General features: G+C 47.5%; 1 protein-coding gene across 1 annotated transcript in view; it reads left to right on the top strand.

The window, feature by feature from the left end:
* Positions 1–19,251, top strand: part of LOC139266803 (cytosolic 5'-nucleotidase 1A-like) — a 217,127-nt gene that overhangs the window by 1,440 nt on the left and 196,436 nt on the right. The gene's annotated exons all lie outside the window — the stretch shown is intronic.

The raw sequence follows: 19,251 nt of genomic DNA, 5'->3' as shown, positions 1-19,251 counted from the left end.
GGAGGCCTCCGACCGGAATTGGCACCTCCGGGACCACCAGTTATTTTTGCAAAAAATTTTCGGGTCGGAGGCATTTTAGCCCCAAGGTTTCAAGTCGATGATCTTTCATAAGAACTGGCGAAAGGTTACAGACCTGGAATGTTAACTCTGTTTCTCTCTCCACATATGCTGCCTGACCTGCTGAGTATTTCCAGCATTTTCTATTTGTATTTTAATCAATTGAAAATTTATGTTGACGATTGGAAACAATTCGCTGATTACTTAATAACAATTTTGTTCTTTGCCAATACTATGATTGTGCATTGTTCGCTCAGTGAAGAAAGCCCTTTAGAAACAGTTTGAGTATATTATGTCGGCTTGTGTCCTCCCTATTCTTCCCACAAGAAGGTAATACCTCACATTTATCTGTATTAAACTTCATTTGCCAATTATATGCCCATTGAGCAAGGTTATTAATGTCCTCCTGTAATTTGTTGCAGTCCTCCTCAGTATTGATTATTCCCCTCCCGCCCCCAATTTGGTATCATCCGCAAATTTAGAAATTGTGTTTTTGATTCCAAAGTCTAAATTGTTAATGTAAATTGTGAACAACAGTGGTCTCAGTACTGATCCCTGTGGAACACCACTACCCACCTTCTGCCTCTGTGAATAGCTATGGTTTATCCCTACTCTCTGCTTTCTGTCTTGAAGCCAGCTAGCTTGTCCCCTGACTCCGCATTCTCTGCCCTTGTTCATCAGTCTATTATGGGGTACCTTATCGAAGGCCTTTTGAAAATCTAGATAAATGACATCTACTGCATTATCACTGTCTACTCTCTCTGTTACCTCTTCAAAAAATTCGATGAGATTGGTCAAGCAAAACTTTCCCTTTTGTAATCCATGCTGACTATTCATTATTATATTTTTGGTTTCTAGATGTTCTATTTTCTCCTTTAGTAGGCATTTATTATTTTTCCTACCACCGATGTTAAGCTGACTGCTCTATAATTCCCTGGACATGTTCTATGACCCTTCCTAAATATAGGTATTACATTAGCTATCAGCCAGTCCTCTGGCACTACACCTTTTTCTAACGAATTATTAAATATGTGTAGTAATGCCTCTGCTATCTCTTCCCTAGATTCTATGAATATGTGTGATGCAATCCATCCAGGCCAGGGTTTTTACCCCTTTGAGTTTGATTAGCTTATTTAATATATCCCCTCTTTTTATTTTAAATGCACTTATCTCATCACTAATCTCATCATCCAATGTCATGTCCACCTGTTCTGTCTCCCTGGTGAATACTGAAGCAAAATAATTATTTAATAATTCTGCCATCTCTCTATCATTACCTGTGGTATTATCCTGTCTATCCCTTAATGGCCCATTCCCATCCCAACCTTCCCTTTTTAATTGATGTGCCTGTAAATTATTTTACCATTTTGTTTTTTGTTCCTTGATAATTTAATTTCATCGTTCCTCTTTATCTCCCTAATTGTTTTCCGACTTCTCATCTTTTCATATTCTCCCTTATCATGCACTCCCCTGCTGTCTATGTACTTAATGTAAGGCTCTTTCCTTACCCTCAATTGTCCCCTTATGGCTTTATTCATCCATCGAGTCTCATTAGTGTTTAGTTTGTTCTTTCTATAGTCTATATGCCCCCTAGCAGTAGCCAAACTGTTGGAGGGAATATTAATCAAGAAATAATGGAGGCTTGTAAAAAAGCGATGGCAATAATCATGGGTGATTTTAATCTTCATATTGATTGGACAAAGCAAATTGGCCAAGCTTGCCTTCAGGAAGAGTTCATAGAGTGTATCCTGGATGGTTTCCTTGAACAGTATATTGTGGAACCAACTAGGGATTAGGCTATCTTAGATCTGGTACTGTGTAATGAGACAGGATTAATAAATGATCTCATAGTAAAGGATCCTCTCAGAAAGAGTGATCAAAGCATGGTCAAATTTCAAATTCAGTTAGAGGGTGAGAAAGTTGGATCTCAAACCAGTGTCCTAAGCTAAAATAAAGGCGATTACAAAGGTATGAAGGCAGAGTTGACTAAAGTGGACTGGGAAAATAGATTAAATTGTAAGATGGTTTATAAGCAATGGCAGACATTTAAGGAGATATTTAATAACTCTCAACAAAAAAATATTCCAGTGAGAAGGAAAGACTTTAAGAGAAGGGAGAACTATCCATGGCTAACTAAGGAAGTAAAGGATGGTATCAAATTGAAAACAATGGCATACAATATTACCAAGATTAGTGGCAGGCCAGAGGATTGGGAATTGTTTTAAGAAGCAAAGGATGACTAAAAAAATAATAAAGAGAGAGAAGATGGATGATGAGAGTAAACTAGCAAGAAATATAAAAACAGATAGTAAGAGCTTTTACAGCTATATAAAAATGAAGAGAGCAGTTAAAGTAAACATTGGTCCCTTAGAGGATGAGACTGGGGAATTAATAATGGGAAACAGGGAAATGACAGAGACATTGAACAAATATTTTGTATTGCTCTTCACGGTAGAAGACACTAAAAACATCCCAAAAATAGATAATCAAGGGGTTATAGGGAGGGAGGAACTTAAGACAATCACTATCACTAAAGAAAAAATACTTGGTAAAATAATGAGACTAAAGGTGGACAGGTCCCCTGGACCTGATGGCCTGCCTTCAAGGATCTTAAAAGAAGTGGCTGCACAGATAGTGGATGCATTGGTTACAATCTACCAAAATCCCTGAATTCTGGAGAGGTCTCAGCAGATTGGAAAACCGCGAGTATAACGCCCCTATTTAAAAGAGGTGGGAGACAGACAGCAGGAAACTATAGACCAGTTAGCTTAACATCTGTCGTTGGGAAAATGCTGGAGTCCATTCTTAAGGAAGCAGTAGCAGGACATTTGGAAAAGCATAATTCAGTCAAGCAGAGTCAGCGTGGTTTTATGAATGGAAAATCATGTTCGACAAATTTGCTGGAGTTCTTCGAGGATGTAGCGAGCAGAGTGGATAAGGGGGAACCAGTGGATGTGATTATTTGGATTTCCAGAAGGTAGTCGATAAGGTGCCACATAAAAGGTTACTGCACGATAAGAGCTCATGGGGTTGGTGGAAATATATTAGCATGGATAGAGGATTGGTTACCTAACATAAAACAGAGAGTTGTGATAAATGGGTAATTTTCCGGTTGGCAAACAGTAACTAATGGGGTGTCACAGGGATTGGTGCTGGGGCCTCAACTATTTACAATCTATATTAATGACTTGGAAGAGGGACTGTATGTAATGTATCCAAGTTTTCTGATGATACAAAGATGGGTGGGAAAGCAAGTTGTGAGGAGGACACACAGAATCTGCAAAGGGATATAGCCAGATTAAGTGAGTGGGCAAACATTTGGCAGATGGAGTATAATGTGGGAAAGTGTGAGGTTACCCACTTTGGCAGGAAAAATAAAAAAGCAAATTATTATTTAAGTGGAGCGAGATTACAAAATGTTGCAGTACAGAGGGACCTGGGGGTCATTGTGCATGAAACTCTTTTTGGATCACAAAAATTTAGTATGCAGGTGCAGCAAGTAATCAGGAAGGCAAATGGAATGTTGGCCTTTATTGCAAGGGGGATAGAGTATAAAAATAGAGAAGTCCAGCTACAACTGTACAGGGTATTATTAAGACCACACCTCGAGTATTGCGTACAGTTTTGGCCTCCTTATTTAAGGAGAAATATACTTGCATTGGAGACAGTTCAGAGAAGGTTCACTAGATTGATTCCTGAGATGAAAGGGTTGACATAAAAGAAGGGTTGTGCAGGTTGGGCCTATAGTCATTGTAGTTTAGAAGAATGGGAGGTGATCTTATTGAAACATATAAGATACTGAGGGGGCTCAACAAGGTAGATGCAGAGAGGATGTTTCCACTCATGAGGGAATCTAGAACTAGGGGACATGGTTTAAGAATAAGGGGTCGCCCATTTAGAACTGAGATGAGGAGGAATTTCTTCTCTCAGAGGGTAGTAAATCTGTGGAATTCTCTGCTCCAGAGAGCTGTGGAGGCTGGGTCATTGAATATATTTAAGGTGGAGATAGACAGATTTTTGAGCAATAAGGGAATGAAGGGTTATGGGGAGCGGGCAGGGAAGTGGAGCTGATCCCATGATCAAATTATCCATGATATTTTTAAATGGTGGAACAGGCTTGAGGGGCCAAATGGCCTACTGCTGCTCCTATTTCTTATGTTCTTATGTTCCTTTTAGCAGAATATATTGTTTCTACTGGCTTTGTGGAAGTTTGTGGAAATGTTTGGCGCTTTCTAGAGTTGTTTAAAGTGACAGGGAGTGGTGCTGCAAGTGGAGTAGGCCTTGGTTCTGACTTTAAGATTTCTGGTCAGACCACTTGCTCCCAGTCATGGGTGCTTTCGTTGTCATTCCCCTTGACCTGTAGCATGATAGGGAGATAGAGCAAAGGCAGCAAACTAGAAGACAAGCTGATCGCAGAGGGAGGAGGAGGGGGAGAAGGCTCTCAGCAGGAGGCATTACCCACCTAGGCTCTTCCGAGAGCAATTCTTTTACCTCAGTCTGAGCCAGGAGCAGTGTGCATGGTGTCTGCGCCTTACGAGGGAGGTGCTCACAGAACTCTGCCACATCTTGCAATCAGACCTGCAGCCTCACGCCAGGGCAAGGACAGCACTGCCAGTGGCTGTGAAGGTGACGGTGACCCTGAATTTCTTCGCATCGGGTTCCTTCTGGGCTGGGCTTCAGCTGTAACATCTTCCATTTCGCCGTCCACTGCTGCATATGAGAGGAAACAGACGCTCTTTGTGCTAGGAGAGGAGAGTTCATTTTCTTCTCTCTGACCAGAGAGAAAAGCAGGCAGAGCATGCACGTGGCTTTGCCAGGATAGTGGGATTCTCCATGGTACAGAGTGGCATTGAATGCATGCATGTGGTTTTGCTGGCGCCGCATCTAAACGCTGAAATGTACCACAACCGCTAAGGTTTCCACTCGCTGAATGTGCAATTGGTATGCGACCATGCTCAGCACATCTTGATGGTGGATGCCTGGTATCCTGGCAGCAGTAATGATGTTTTTATTCTACGCCAGTCTGCTGTTCCCTCAGTCTTTGAGCCGCCAAGACAAACTGGAGAGTGGCTACTGGGCGACAAGGGCTATCCGCTGACCACTTGGCTCATGACTCCGCTGCCCAACCCACGCACATGTGGGCTGCATGCATATAACAAAAGCTATGGTTCCACACGGAATCTGATAGAGCAGACTATTGCCATTCTTAAACAACACTGCCTGGTCTGCTCTGGAGGAGTCCTGCAGTACTCACCAGAGTGCGTCTAAAGATTCATCATCATCTGCTGCATGCTCCACAACCTCTCCATCATTGCCACTAGGCATTCGTCGACCAGCTGAGGGGGAGGAGGCTGAGGAGGAGGAAGAGTAAGAGGAGTAAGTTCAAGAGGAGGAGGAGGAAGCGGAAGGGAGGAGGTGACCTATGCAGCCCCTTTCTGCCCGGGCTGTCCGTGATTGACTCATCCGACTGCGGGACCAGTGAATGCAACCCAAATTCCCTATTTAACAATAGTCCAACACCTTACCTTAACTTTGTTACTGACCATCCAGCATCCTCTTGGCAATCTTCCCCCTAATTTTTTTTGCATGGCTCCTTTAAGGAGCTGTGCGGCCTATTCACACTTTCGCGGATGCGTGAAACTTAATATTGAAAAAGTCGGTCCCAGGCTGTGCGGGACCGGCAGTGAGCTGCGCGGTTTTGAGACCGTGCAGTTTAGAGGGAGCGTTGCCTCTTGCCCACAACAGGCAATTACCCTGTATAGGTGTAGCAAGACTTCCCTGCTTTTATACACCATCCCCTTCGCAATAAAGGCCAAGAGCCATTGGCCTTCCTGATCACTTGCTGTACCTGCATACTGTCCTTTGTAGAATTTACCAATATCTCGCAAAGATTCCTGGTACCTTTCCCCTGCAGAGGAGAAGAATCCCTTTCTGGGCTTTTAAAATTAGTTTAAAGGGGCAGATGAAGCTTACGGGGGATAAAAGGGGATGCATTCATGGAGACCCCCCCCACCCCCCCCAGTGTTTGGACTCAGAGGAAAGGGAATTCAAAATGGACCAAAATTACAGAAGCTTGAGATCCCCTAAACATCTATGGGAAGGAGCATATCAATTTTAAGATTCTACAACATTTTGGCTGCGAAAAAGAGTGACCAAATACAGGAGGTGGGGCCAAATTCGTGCATTAAGGACCCCAGGCTATTCACCCTCTAAGAGATAATCGAATTACCCAATCAAGCACAATGGAAATCATGGTCAAGAAACTGGACAATCCTAAAACAATGCAAAACCAGTGATAGCACATTCTCACACCCTAATCGAGTTACTGCTGACAAAGGAGACATTTGAAAATCAATGGACAGAACAGTTTAAACAGAGCCCAAGAGATTTGATGGGAGATAACAGAGCCTTTTTTTGGGATATATCTATCCCCCAGTTTTACAAGGAAAGACTGGCAGAACATAGAAACTAGCAGAACACAGGAGAGAAGCAGAACACAGACTAGCAGAACACAGAACGAACAGAACACAGACTCGAAAGGAACACAGACAGACACAGCAGCCGGAGTGAAAAAATGAAGTCGTGAAGGAACCTACAAGAAATCGTCAAGGACCGACTGAGCACGAGGCCCACGAAATGGAAGGTTGTCAGCAACCAAATTGACAAACCCGGGCTACCACAACCAGTGAAATGACCAACCAAAACCAACTCAGCAAAAAACGAAGAATCGACATTTATTTCCACTCTACAATCTACTTCTGAATGGCCAACGGGTGAGAAATTACCTAAAAGGACTAACTAAAACCAAAGAAAGTGGGTACTTATCCCATACATCCGAAACGCAACTTACCGCATCAACGGACGCACCCCAACTGAAGACTACGCAGTCTGAAGTCCTCTCCTCCGTCCAGGGTATGGCTCGCCTAGAAGGCCAAGTGCAGCGAACCCCGAAACCGTGATTCACCGGCAACTGTCTAAAGGGATTGGTGAGCATAGCCCCTGAACCCTGAGAGCTATAACTTAGTTAGTTAGGGGAATTGGGAGGGGGGAGGCTGGGATAAATTGTGTAAATGTATCTGCATTCTCCTCTTTAGAGTTTAAACTGTATTCTTTTCCCCACAGGCTGTAATTTGACATTTTATTCAATGTGTTGTACCCTTCAGTGTATATTGGTCTGTGTGTGTTATTAAAGGTGTGCCTTTTACTTCTTTTTAAACACAATAAAGCCATACCTGCTTCCTACCTTGAAACCGATTGTCTGTCCAAGTCTGTCACAGTCCCTTCATAATTCCAGTGTCGAGAATCAAGGGTGTGGGAGCGATTGGGAACCGCTCATATAAGGTCAGAAGGGAGAGCTGACCTCCTGCAAACCACCCCTTACACATAGCGACCCAGATGGGACACTGGTACAAGGACGTGATAAGAGAGAGGCTGGTTTCAGGAAACGAAGCAAAATGGAAGAGGGGATTTCCTCGTATGTGTTTAAGAGGGTAAATGTGGCTAAGGTGTGGGTACTCGATCTATTGTATGCTGAGCGTCCAGAAAATGCTGCAGCTCAATGGACCGAGAGCTAGGACCATAAAAAGCCGAGAGAGAAGGCCATTTGGCTAATTTGCCTTCAGCAACAGATCCGGCTTCTAGATGAGGAGAATGAGAAATTAAAGGGAGTATTGAGACAGGCAGAAGAGAGATCCAGCGCAAGGGCCGCAGTCAGGGAAAGACTGTGGACAGAGGTGGGACAGTTAAAGGAAAGTAGAGAGCTCACTAAAGAAAGGCACAAAACCCAATTGGACCTTTTACAGTGTCAGATTATTGAAGCCAAGAATAGTGAACTGGCACTGCGGGAAGAGAATTCCTGCCTCGCCAAGCAAGTTAAAGAGTACGGGGAGAGGGTGAGAGACATTCAGGTAGCCTATAAGGTAGCCAGGACCAGGGAATTTGAGGCAGGAGACCACGGCCCCTGCCAGCACCAAATCCAAAGCTTGAACCTTGCTCTATCCCGGACTAAAGGCATGGTGTGCCTGATAAACCCCGGCTTAGCCCAGGAACACCTGGTTGGGCAAGGAGAAGCCCCTCAGTCACCGCCTGCAGCTCCCAGGAATGGCCCGGGGCAGCAGGGGTGTCAGCCAGAGTGCGGGGCAGGCAAGGATTGCGAGCTACCAACACCGGCAGCCCCGAGGGGGAAGAGGGCAAGCCAATACAAGAAGGGCCGGAACCAAGGCCAATGCACCCGGTCCGGCAGCAGAAGTTTGGCCCGCCCGATGCCAATGGGGCAGCAGGACCCCTAGAAAGCAACTTCGTAGTCCCCCATGACACCCAAAAACTGAGGGCTATGATAGGCCACCTAAGTAAGCTTACCCAACAGGGGGATCCCTTGGTACATTTCCTGGAAGTGGAACACACAGGGGATATTAACGGGTACAACGATTCGGAGCAGGCTAAGCTGTTGCTCTTCTCGCTAGACACCAAGCTATGCCATTCCCACTCTGCAGACAGCAGAAAGGGGCGAAACACGTACGCTACGGTTAAGGAGGAGGTTCTAGAGGCCATGGGTATGAACGACGGGAGTTCTTTCTCCCGAGTGGAGAAAACAGTGCAGCTCCATGGGGAGACTCCACAGGCTTTCGCCGACAGGTTGTGGCCAGTCTACGAAAGAGCCTGTAGTGGGGTTTTTGACCGTGCCCACCTGAACCCTAACGAGCTGGCTCACTGGCTCCGCAGCCTGGTGGCAAACAGCTTACCTGGAGTAAAGGCAAAAGCCGAGGTCTGGTTCGATCCAAGAGATCCCAGAACCACCGAGGAGACAGTGGTCAGACAGTTGACACTGGCTTACCGGAACGGTAGAGGGACAGAGGAGCCCTCCTCTAAAGGGAGGGTCCATGAGATTAAACCCAGCCAAGGCAAGAGAGAGTGGCATCAGGAAGGTGGGAACCCTCCCCACAAAGGGGACGAGTGTTTTGGGTGTGGGAAAAGTGGGCACTGGAGGAAGGACTGTAGGAACCCATGGAAAGAGACTAAGGGAAAGGCCACTTCAGCCCCAGCCCGTAAGGCCAGGGCAGGAACACCCGACTCATATGAGACACTCATAGCCGCCCTACAGACACTCATAAACGGACAGGGAGCAGTAGCTATCGCAACTGGTGCAGTAGCCGGTATGGTAAAACCCTCTGCTCCAAATCACCTAGATGCATGACCAGAGCCAGCGCAGCCTGTGTACCTGTGTTCCCTTGAGTACGATGCCTGGAAGAGACTGTGCATTACGATGGAGGTGGAGAAAGTGAAAGGGACCTACTTGCTAGATACTGGTGCTTCCAGCACCCATGTATATGCAGATAACCGAGCTACCTCACCTCTATCGAACGGGGTCCCGTACAGTCTAGTGGGGTTCACAGGCAATGAGCAAACTGGTTCGTTTTCCATCCCACTCACCATTCAGTTAGGGACACTCAAAACCAAATGGAAGTGTGTCCTGATGAAATGGGAGCAGAAGGGAAAAGGGATCCTGGGGGCTGATTTTATCACTGGCCACCAGATCCTAGTGGATCTCAGGAACCACTGTCTATGGGGAGCCATAGTGACTGACAGGGAAGGTGAGGTGGCGGTGATCCCAGAAAAAGGGGCCAAGGGAACATTGTGTACCGTGAAGCCAAAGGAGGGTTACGACTTGGAATTACTGGTCAGTAACTCCCCAGTGGAGTACCAGGTATATGTACGGGCACACCTTGCAGCATTTGCCACCCACAAACATGACTGTGGTAGAGTAACGAGGGTGGAAGTTAGTATAGTAGGGGACCCCATTACCCGACCACAAAAGCAATATAACTTCCCCAGAGAGGCAGAGGCAGACCTGACAATGGCGCTGGGATCACTGGTAGAGCAAGGGATGTTAAGACTGATAGCAACCCATGTGAACTCTCCACTGTGGCCGGTTAAGAAACCGAACAACTCATGGAGGGCCACTGTGGACTATCGAGTACTAAATAAGAATATCCCTGCCTGTGCACCCACTGTAGCAGCTGTAGCGGATCTCATAGGGAGTATTCCAGCATCCGCGACCACTTTCACGGTGCTGGACATTTCAAATGGGTTCTGTTCCATTCCTTTAAAACGGGAGGACCAGTACAAGTTCGCCTTTACCTTTAAGGGCCAACAATACACGTGGAACTGTCTTCCCCAAGGCTTCCACAATAGTCCCAGCATTTTTCACCAATGCATGGCGAATTGTTTAAAGGGCTTTAGCAGACCCCAGCAGTTGGTGCAGTATGTGGATGACCTGCTCCTGTTCACCGATCAGGGGGAGGAGCATGGCCCACTGCTGGCTGAGCTGCTGGAGCTGCTAAAAGAAGAAGGGTTTAAAGTAAACCCCAAGAAGGCACAGATCGGCCAGAAGGAAGTCAAATTCCTGGGGCTGACTGTGCGCGCTGGGGAAAGGGCCATAGACAAGGCTAGAAGGGAGGCAGTACAGGAGTTACCAGCCCCCAACACAGTGACAGGGGTAAGATCCTTTCTAGGGCTCACCGGGTACTGCAGAGACTTCATTGAGGATTATGCAGCCACCGCAGCCCCTCTGCTCAGGCTCCTACACAAGAGTGTAGAGTGTGACTGAGATGAGGGTTGCGAGGCAGCATTTAATCAGCTCAAGAAGGACTTGCAGACCGCACCAGCCTTAGGAGCGATAGATGTAGGAAAGGAGTTTTTCCTGGAGGTGGCAGCCAGCGGGGACAGTTTGAGCTCAGTGCTGTTTCAAGAGCGGCACGGCCAGCTGAGGCCGGTGGTTTACTCCTCCAGGATCCTCACAGATGTGGAGAAGAGGTACTCCAACTGTGAGAGACACCTCCTAGCCACACATTGGGCAGTGAAAAGATCCTTGATCTTCACGGCAGGGTCTCCTCTAACACTCCTAACCCACCACACACCTACTCAGATGCTCCTGGATGGGAGGATTAAGGACGGGACGGTGAGCAGTGCCCGCATTGCTCGCTGGATCCTGCTCCTCTCCCAGATGGACCTCAGAGTAGAAGGGTCCCGCGAGCCAAGGCTCGCAGCCAACCTAATCTACCCAGGGAAAGCCCACAGGTGCTCCATAGAAGGGGTATGGGAGGTGAACATTGGCCTTCGGGCTGGGTTACACGCTACAGGCCGGGACATCTACATGGAAGGGTCCAGCACGGTATCTGCTGGCGAACGACTTCCTGGGTGCGGAGTCTACGACCCAAGGGCAGGTATTGCCCTGGCAATCAAGCTCCCCAGCTTCATGAGCGCCCAGCGTGCTGAACTGTCCGCCGTAATGTCCGTGGTGACCCACCCTGAGGAATTCCCTACCCCGTACACGATTTGCTCAGACAGTATGTTCACCTGCAATTCATGTACGGAGTACCTGGCTATCTGATCCCGTCGCGGATACACGTCCGCTGACGAGAGACCCCTCGCAATGAAGCCCCTGCTGGAGAAAATCATGACAGCGGTGGGGGAAGAGGGAAAGGTCTACATACATAAGATGAAGGCCCATTCAAAAACCGAACCCCATGCAGAGGGAAACCAACAGGCTGACAAACTGGCCAAAGAAGGTGCCCGCACGGGAATGTTCTGGGACACCTAGACACCGGCCGCATAGCAGCGGTCAAGAATAAGAACAGGGCAGTAGAGAGTACAGGGATAGCCTTGGCCCCAGACTTCAAAACAGTTCAGGCACAGGACACGGTCCTGAAAGCTGTCCTGAACACGCTAGCTAGAGGAGAGAGAGTCGAAGGTCCGTACGGCACAGCAGCCATTACCGTTAAGGAAGGCATGCTGTTTAAAGAGGGACAATGGGTCGTGCCACAGCAGCACCAGAGGGAATTCCTAAAACTGGCCCATGAGGGTCCAGGAGCGGGACACCCCGGGCCTGAGACCAACTGGCAACGGGTGGAACAGGCAGGATGGTGGCAGGACTCAGGGAGGACGTCCGCGAGTTCTGTGCGAACTGCCTGGTGTGTGCTGCGAACAACCCTGACCCCCAGAAAAGGAAGGTGTCCCTAGGACACGTCAGGAGGGTAGAGGGACCATGGCAGTCAATCCAAATTGACTACATCGGGCCCCTACCCACTGCCCAGGGAGGCTACAAATACTGCCTAGTCCTGGGGGACGTGTTCTCAAAATGGGTTGAAGCCTTCCCCTGTCGAACAGCCACCGCACTAGGGACAGCTAAGATTCTAGTGAGGGAAGTGTTCTCCCAGTGGGGACTCCCACAGTATGTGGAGTCGGACCAGGGGAGCCATTTCACCGGGCAGGTAATGCAGGCAACCCTTAAGATGCTCGGCATTGAGGGGAAATGGCACATTGCCCACAATCCACAGTCATCTGGTATTGTGGAGTGTTTAAACTGCATCATTAAAGAAAGGCTGCGGAAGGAAACGAGAGACTCACCCCAAAAGTGGGTGGAAGTCTTACCGTTGGTCCTAATTGGGACCCGAGCCAGCCAGTCAAAGAGCACTGGGTATTCCCCATACGAGCTCATGACGGGCCGGATCATGCGGACCCCCACCCATGTCCTAGCCCCGGTGTTCACAGAAGGTCAGCTCAGAGAGGTGAACCAGGACCGGTTTGTCAGGAACCTGTTTGAACACCTCAAACAGATTCACTGGCAGACTGCTCGTAACATGGGCAGACAGCATCAGGGGAACCGATTGCTGCTAGAACCCAGCTTACACCACGAATGTGAGATAGGGGACCAGGTCATGGTGAGGAACTATGCTCGGGTAGGGGTATTTGAAGCATTATATATGGGGCCATACAGCATTGTGGAAAAGGCAAGCCCGATGGTCTATGCCATAAAGCTGCCCCGCCGTACTAAGTGGTTCCACATCAACCAGTGCAAGCTGTACAACCCAGGTTCAGCCAAGCAGACGGCAGCCGGGAGGGGTGAACCGTCCTCAGGACAGGGACCCTCCGTTGGCCACCCCTGACGGTGGAGGGCCCACAGGGAATGTGGCAGGCTCAGAAACCATGCCTATAGGGGCAGTGAATTGCACTGCTGGAGGGGCTATTCCACCCATCGTTTGGGATTCGGACGCACCCCCAGAAACCCAAGCCCTGAGAAGGACCCTCTGTACACCATGGCCAAAGATACCGTGGTTACCTGTATCTGAGCCTCAGCGATTCTGCCCTAGGAGAAGGGCAGCCCGACAGGAAAGGCCGAAGGTCAGAAGCACAGAGGCTGCTCAGAGTAGGGACCACCAGCCAGCCGCCTCCAGCGGTGAGGGTCTCACAGGATCAGTAGCAACGAGCTGTCCCAGAGACAAGGGTCTCCAGCTCACCGGCTGCGGGGAAACCCTAGTATCCAGGCGGCTATCAGACCGCACAAGGAATGGGCCTGACAGGGACTAATCAGGCCACCCGGAGTCGGGTGGCGGTTGTACATAGCTCTAATTTTAGTTTGAGGCAGCTGACTGCACTATTTTACATTTTAAGATTTAGTTTAGAATTGAGGGTAATGTTGCAGTAATGTTTAAGTGATTGTTTTGAGTTTGTCCTGTCTGTCAGCCAGCCTGAGAGCAGTTCTTAAGGGCAGGATCCAGACATTACCGGGTGATGGACAAACCTCAGGAGACCAATTGATGTTGTATAATTGTAATCTCGGTTTTTTTCTTCTTCTGTAATGTGGTTGTACGTTGTCTATATGCTGGTGAATATAATGTAACTGAAATGAAATGTAACTGTGCTGAAATGCAATTGTAGTGATTGAACCCCCTCCAAGCTGGGAGGGTATAAATGTAAAAAGTTTGTACCTGTGAAGGAAAAAGTGTGCATCTATGGTGATGTTGCATAAGTGTAATGCATTTTGGGTATTAGTTTAGCTAATTTACGGGGAAGGTTATCTCTTGGGAGTCAGGAACTTTGCTCACCTCGAAGAATGATACCATAAGTGATATGGTATCACAGGGGGGAATGTAGAATTTACCAATATCTCGCAAAGATTCCAGGTGCTTTTCCCCTGCAGAGGAGAAGAATCCCTTTCTGGGCTTTTAAAATGAGTTTAAAGGGGCAGACGAAGCCTGCGGGGGATAAAAGGGGATGCATTCATGGAGACCCCCCCCCCCAGTGTTTGGACTCATAAGAAAGGGAATTCAAAATGGACCTAAATTACAGAAGCTTGAGATCCCCTAAACATCTATGGGAAGGAGCATATCAATTTTAAAATTCTACAACATTTTGGCTGCGAAAAAGAGTTACCAAATACAGGAGGTGGGGCCAAATTCATGCATTAAGGACCCCAGGCTATTCACCCTCTAAGAGATAATCGAATTACCCAATCAAGCACAATGGAAATCATGGTCAAGAAACTGGACAATCCTAAAACAATGCAAAACTAGTGATAGCACATTCTCACACCCTAATCGAGTTACTGCTGACAAAGGAGACATTTGAAAATCAATGGACAGAACAGTTTAAACAGAGCCCAAGAGATTTGATGGGAGATAACGGAGCTTTTTTTTGGGATATATCTATCCCCCAGTTTTACAAGGAAAGACTAGCAGAACACAGAAACTAGCAGAAAACAAGAGAGAAGCAGAACACAGACTAGCAGAACACAGAACAAACAGAAAACAGTCTCAAAAGGAACACAGACAGACACAAGCAGCCGGAGTGAAGAAATTAAGTCGTGAAGGAACCTACAAGAAATCGTCAAGGACCGACTGAGCACGAGGCCCACGAAATGGAAGGTTGTCAGCAACCAAATTGACAAACCCGGGCTACCACAACCAGCGAAACGACCAATCAAAACCAACTCAGCAAAAACCGAAGAATCAACATTTATTTCCACTCTAGAATCTACTTCTGAATGGCCAACGGGTGAGAAATTACCTAAAAGGACTAACTAAAACCAAAGAAAGTGGGTACTTATCCCATACATCCGAAACGCAACTTACCACATCAACGGACGCACCCCAACTGAAGACTACGCAGTCTGAAGTCCGCTCCTCCGTCCAGGGTACGGCTCGCCTAGAAGGCCAAGTGCAGCGAACCCCGAAACCGTGATTCACCGGCAACTGTCTAAAGGGATTGGTGAGCATAGCCCCTGAACCCTGAGAGCTATAACTTAGTTAGTTAGGGGAATTGGGAGGGGGCAGGCTGGGATAACTTGCGTAAATGTATCTGCATTCTCCTCTTTAGAGTTTAAACTGTATTCTTTTCCCCTCAGGCTGTAATTTGACATTTTATTCAATGTGTTGTACCCTTCAGTGTATATTGGTCTGTGTGTGTTATTAAAGGTGTGCCTTTTACTTCTTTTTAAACACAATAAAGCCATACCTGCTTCCTACCTTGAAACCGATTGTCTGTCCAAGTCCGTCACAGTCCCTTCATAATTCCAGTGTCGAGAACCAAGGGTGTGGGAGCGATTCGGAACCGCTCATATAAGGTCAGAAGGGAGAGCTGACCCCCTGCAAACCACCCCTTACACCTTTTGTGTTTCATGCACAAGTACCCCCAGATCCCGCTGAACTGCAGCACTTTGCAATCTTTCTCTATTTAAATAATAACTTGCCAAAGTGCATGACCTCACACTTTCCAACATTATACTCCATCTGCCAAATTTTTGCCCACTCACTTAGCCTGTCTATGTCCTTTTGCAGATTTTTTGTGTCCTCCTCACACATTGTTTTTTCCTCCCATCTTTGTATCATCAGCAAACTTGGCTACGTTACACTCGGTCTCTTCTTCCAAGTCATTAATATAGATTGTAAATAGTTGGGGTCCCAGCACTGATCCCTGCGGCACCCCACTAGTTACTGATTGCCAACCAGAGAATGAATCATTTAGCCCGATTCTCTGTTTTCTGTTTGTTAGCCAATCCTCAATCCATTAGGGGGAACATTGTCAGTAACTCTGATAATGACTGTTAGTGTGTCACAAATCTCCTCCCTAGTTTAGTAGGTGTCTGCCCCTGCCAGAGTACCGAAATGGCTCTTATTAAAGTCACAAGTGAAATCCTTTGTGACTGTGACAAAGGTAAACTATTCCTCCTCGCCCATCTTGATCTGTCCACAGCCTTTGACATGGTTAACCACCCTATCCTTCTCTAACGCCTCTCCACCATCGCCCAGCTGGGTGGGACTGCACTCGCCTGGTTCTATTCTTATCTATCTAATCGGAGCCAGAGAATCACCTGCTACGGCGTCACTTCCTGCTCCTGCATCGTTACCTCTGGTGTCCCCCAAGGATCTATCCTTGTCCCCCTTCTGCATGCTCTCGCCGATGAGACTCGAGGTGCTCAGCGCCCTCACAGATGCTCTTCCTCCACTTAGGGCGATCTTTGGCCAGGAACACCCAGTGTCAGGGATGCTGCATTTTATCAAGGAGGCTTTGAGAGGCTTTAAATGTTTCCTCTGCCCACCTGGAGCTCACTTGCCGTGTAGGAGTTCCGAGTAGAGAGCTTGCTTTGGGAGTCTTGTGTCAGGCATGCGAACAATGTGGCCCGCCCAGCGGAGCTGGTCGAGTGTGGTCAGTGCTTCGATGCTGGGGATGTTGGCCTGATCGTGGCCGCTAACGTTGGTGCATATGTCCTCCCAGGGGATTTGCAGGATCTTGTTGAGACATCGTTAGTGGTATTTCTCCAGTGATTTGAGGTGTCTACTGTATATGGTCCACATCTCTAAGCCATAAAGGAGGGCGGCTATTACTACAGCCCTGCAGATCATGAGCTTGGTGGCAGATTTGAGGGTCTGATCTTTGAACGCTTTCTCTCTCAGGTGGCCAAAGGCTGCACTAGCACACTGGAGGCGATGTTGAACCTCGTCGTCGATGTCCGCCTTTGCTGATAATAGGCTCCCGAGGTATGGAAATTGGTCCACGTTGTCCAGGGCCGCGCTGTGGATCTTGATAACTGGGGGGGGCAGTGCTGTGTGGCGGGGTCAGGTTGGTGAGGACCTTAGTCTTATGGATGTTTAGTGTAAGGTCCATTCTTTCGTATGCCTCAGTGAAGATGTTGCCTGTGACTTGGAGTTCAGTCTCTGAATGTGCGCAGACACAAGCGCTGTCCACGTACTGTAGTTCAACGACAGAGGTTGGGGTGGTCTTGGATCTGGCCTGGAGTTGACGAAGATTGAACAGGTTCCCATTGGTTGTGTAGTTTAATTCCACTCCAGTGGAGAGCTTGTTGAGTGTGAGGTGGAGCATTGCAGCAAGGAAGATCGAGAAGAGGGTTGGCTCGATGACGCAGCCTTGCTTGACCCTGGTCCGGACATGGATTGGGTCTGTGATGGATCCGTTGGTCAGGATCATGGCTTGCATGTCATCGTGGAGCAGGCGGAGGGTGGTGAAAAACTTTTGGGGGCAGCCGAAACGGAGGAGGATGCACCATAGTCCCTCGCGGTTGACAGTGTCAAAGGCCTTTATAAGGTCAAAAAAGGCCATGTACAAGGGTTGGTGCTGTTTCCTGCATCTCGCAGCACGCAACACATTGCTGCATTTGCCAGGTGACTAATGCACTGTACGCATGCAGAATGGACTTCATAAACTTCGCAATGAGACAAAATAAGAGGGCTGTAGGTTTTGTACAATTTGCTGGCTTCCCCAAGGTTCAGGGTACCCTTGACTCTATGCACATCGCCCTGCGAGCACCTTTAGAGAATCCAGAGGTTTTCCAAAACTGAAAGGGCTTCCACTCCCTAAAAGTACAGATCATCTGCCACTATACTCAGCGCATCATGACAATCAATGCCCAATATCCAGGGAGCATCCATGATGCTTTCACCTTGTGTGAGAGCAGTGTCTCACACATGTTCCAGCTTCAAGCACAAGGCCAGAGCTGGATGCTTGGGGACAAAGGTTACGGCTCGCCACCTGGCTCATGACTGCCCCCCTCCGGAACCCTCAGACAGAAGCAGAGCATCGCTATCATGAGAGCCATGCAGCCACATGCAACATCGTCGAACAGACAATTACATAAGAACATGAGAAATAGGAGCAGGAGTAGGCCATTTGGCGCCTCGAGCCTGCTCCGCTATTCAATAAGATCATTGGTAATCTGATCATGGACTCAGCTCCACTTCCCTGTCCCGCTCCCCCGCTCCCCATAACCCTTTATTACCTTATCGCTCAAAAATCTGTCTATCCCCTCCTTAAAAATGACCCAACCTCCACAGCTCTCTGGGGCAGAGAATTCCATAGATTTACAACCCTCGGAGAGAAGAAATTTCTCCTCATCTGTTTTAAATGGGTGGCCCCTTATTCTGAGACTCTGTCCCCTACTTTTAGTTTCCACTATGAGTGGAACTATCCTCTCTGCATCCAACTTGTCAAGCCCCCTCAGTACCTTTTATGTTTCAATAAGATCAGCTCTCATTCTTCTGAACTCCCAACGTGTATAGGCCCAACCTACTCAACCTATGTTCATAAGTCAACTCCCTCATCTTTGGAATCAACTTAGTGAACCTTCTCTGAACGTCCTCCAATGCAAGTATATCCTTCCTTAAAAACAGAGACCAAAACTGTATGCAGGACTCCAGGTGTGGCCTTACCAATACACTATACAGTTGTAGCAGGACTTCTCTGCTTTCATACTCTATCCCCTTTGCAATAAAGGCTAACATTCCATTTGCCTTCCTGATTACTTGCTGTACCTGCATACTAACTTTTTGTGTTTCATGCACAAGGGCCCCCAGGTCCCTCTGTACTGCAGCACTTTGCAATTTTTCTCCATTTAAATTATAATTTGCTTTTCTATTATTTCTGCCAAAGTGGATAACCTCACATTTTCCCACATTATACTCCATCTGCCAAATTTTTGCCCACTCACTTAGCCTGTCTATATATCCCTTTGTAGATTCTTTGTGTCCTCTTCACAATTTGCTTTCCCACTCATCTTTGTATCGTCAGCAAACTTGGCAACATTGCACTCTGTTCGTTTAAGTCAATAATATAGATTGTAAATAGTTGAGGACCCAGCACCGATCTCTGCAGCACCCCACTAGTCACATTGCAAACGTAGTCGATGACCCATTTATCCCGACTCTCTGTTTTCTATTAGATAGCAAATCCTCTATCCATGCTAATATAGTACCCTAAACCCGTGAGCTTTTACCTTGTGCAGTAAGCTCTTATGTGACACCTTATCGAATGCCTTCTGGAAATCCAAATACTCCACATCAACTCTGCTCGTTACATCCTCAAAGAACTCCAGCAAATTTGTCAAACATGATTTCCCTTTCATAA

This window comes from Pristiophorus japonicus, chromosome 7 (assembly GCF_044704955.1).
Source record: "Pristiophorus japonicus isolate sPriJap1 chromosome 7, sPriJap1.hap1, whole genome shotgun sequence".
In the NCBI taxonomy this organism is placed as follows: Eukaryota; Metazoa; Chordata; class Chondrichthyes; family Pristiophoridae; genus Pristiophorus; species Pristiophorus japonicus.
This window is presented reverse-complemented; position numbering and strand designations above follow the sequence as displayed.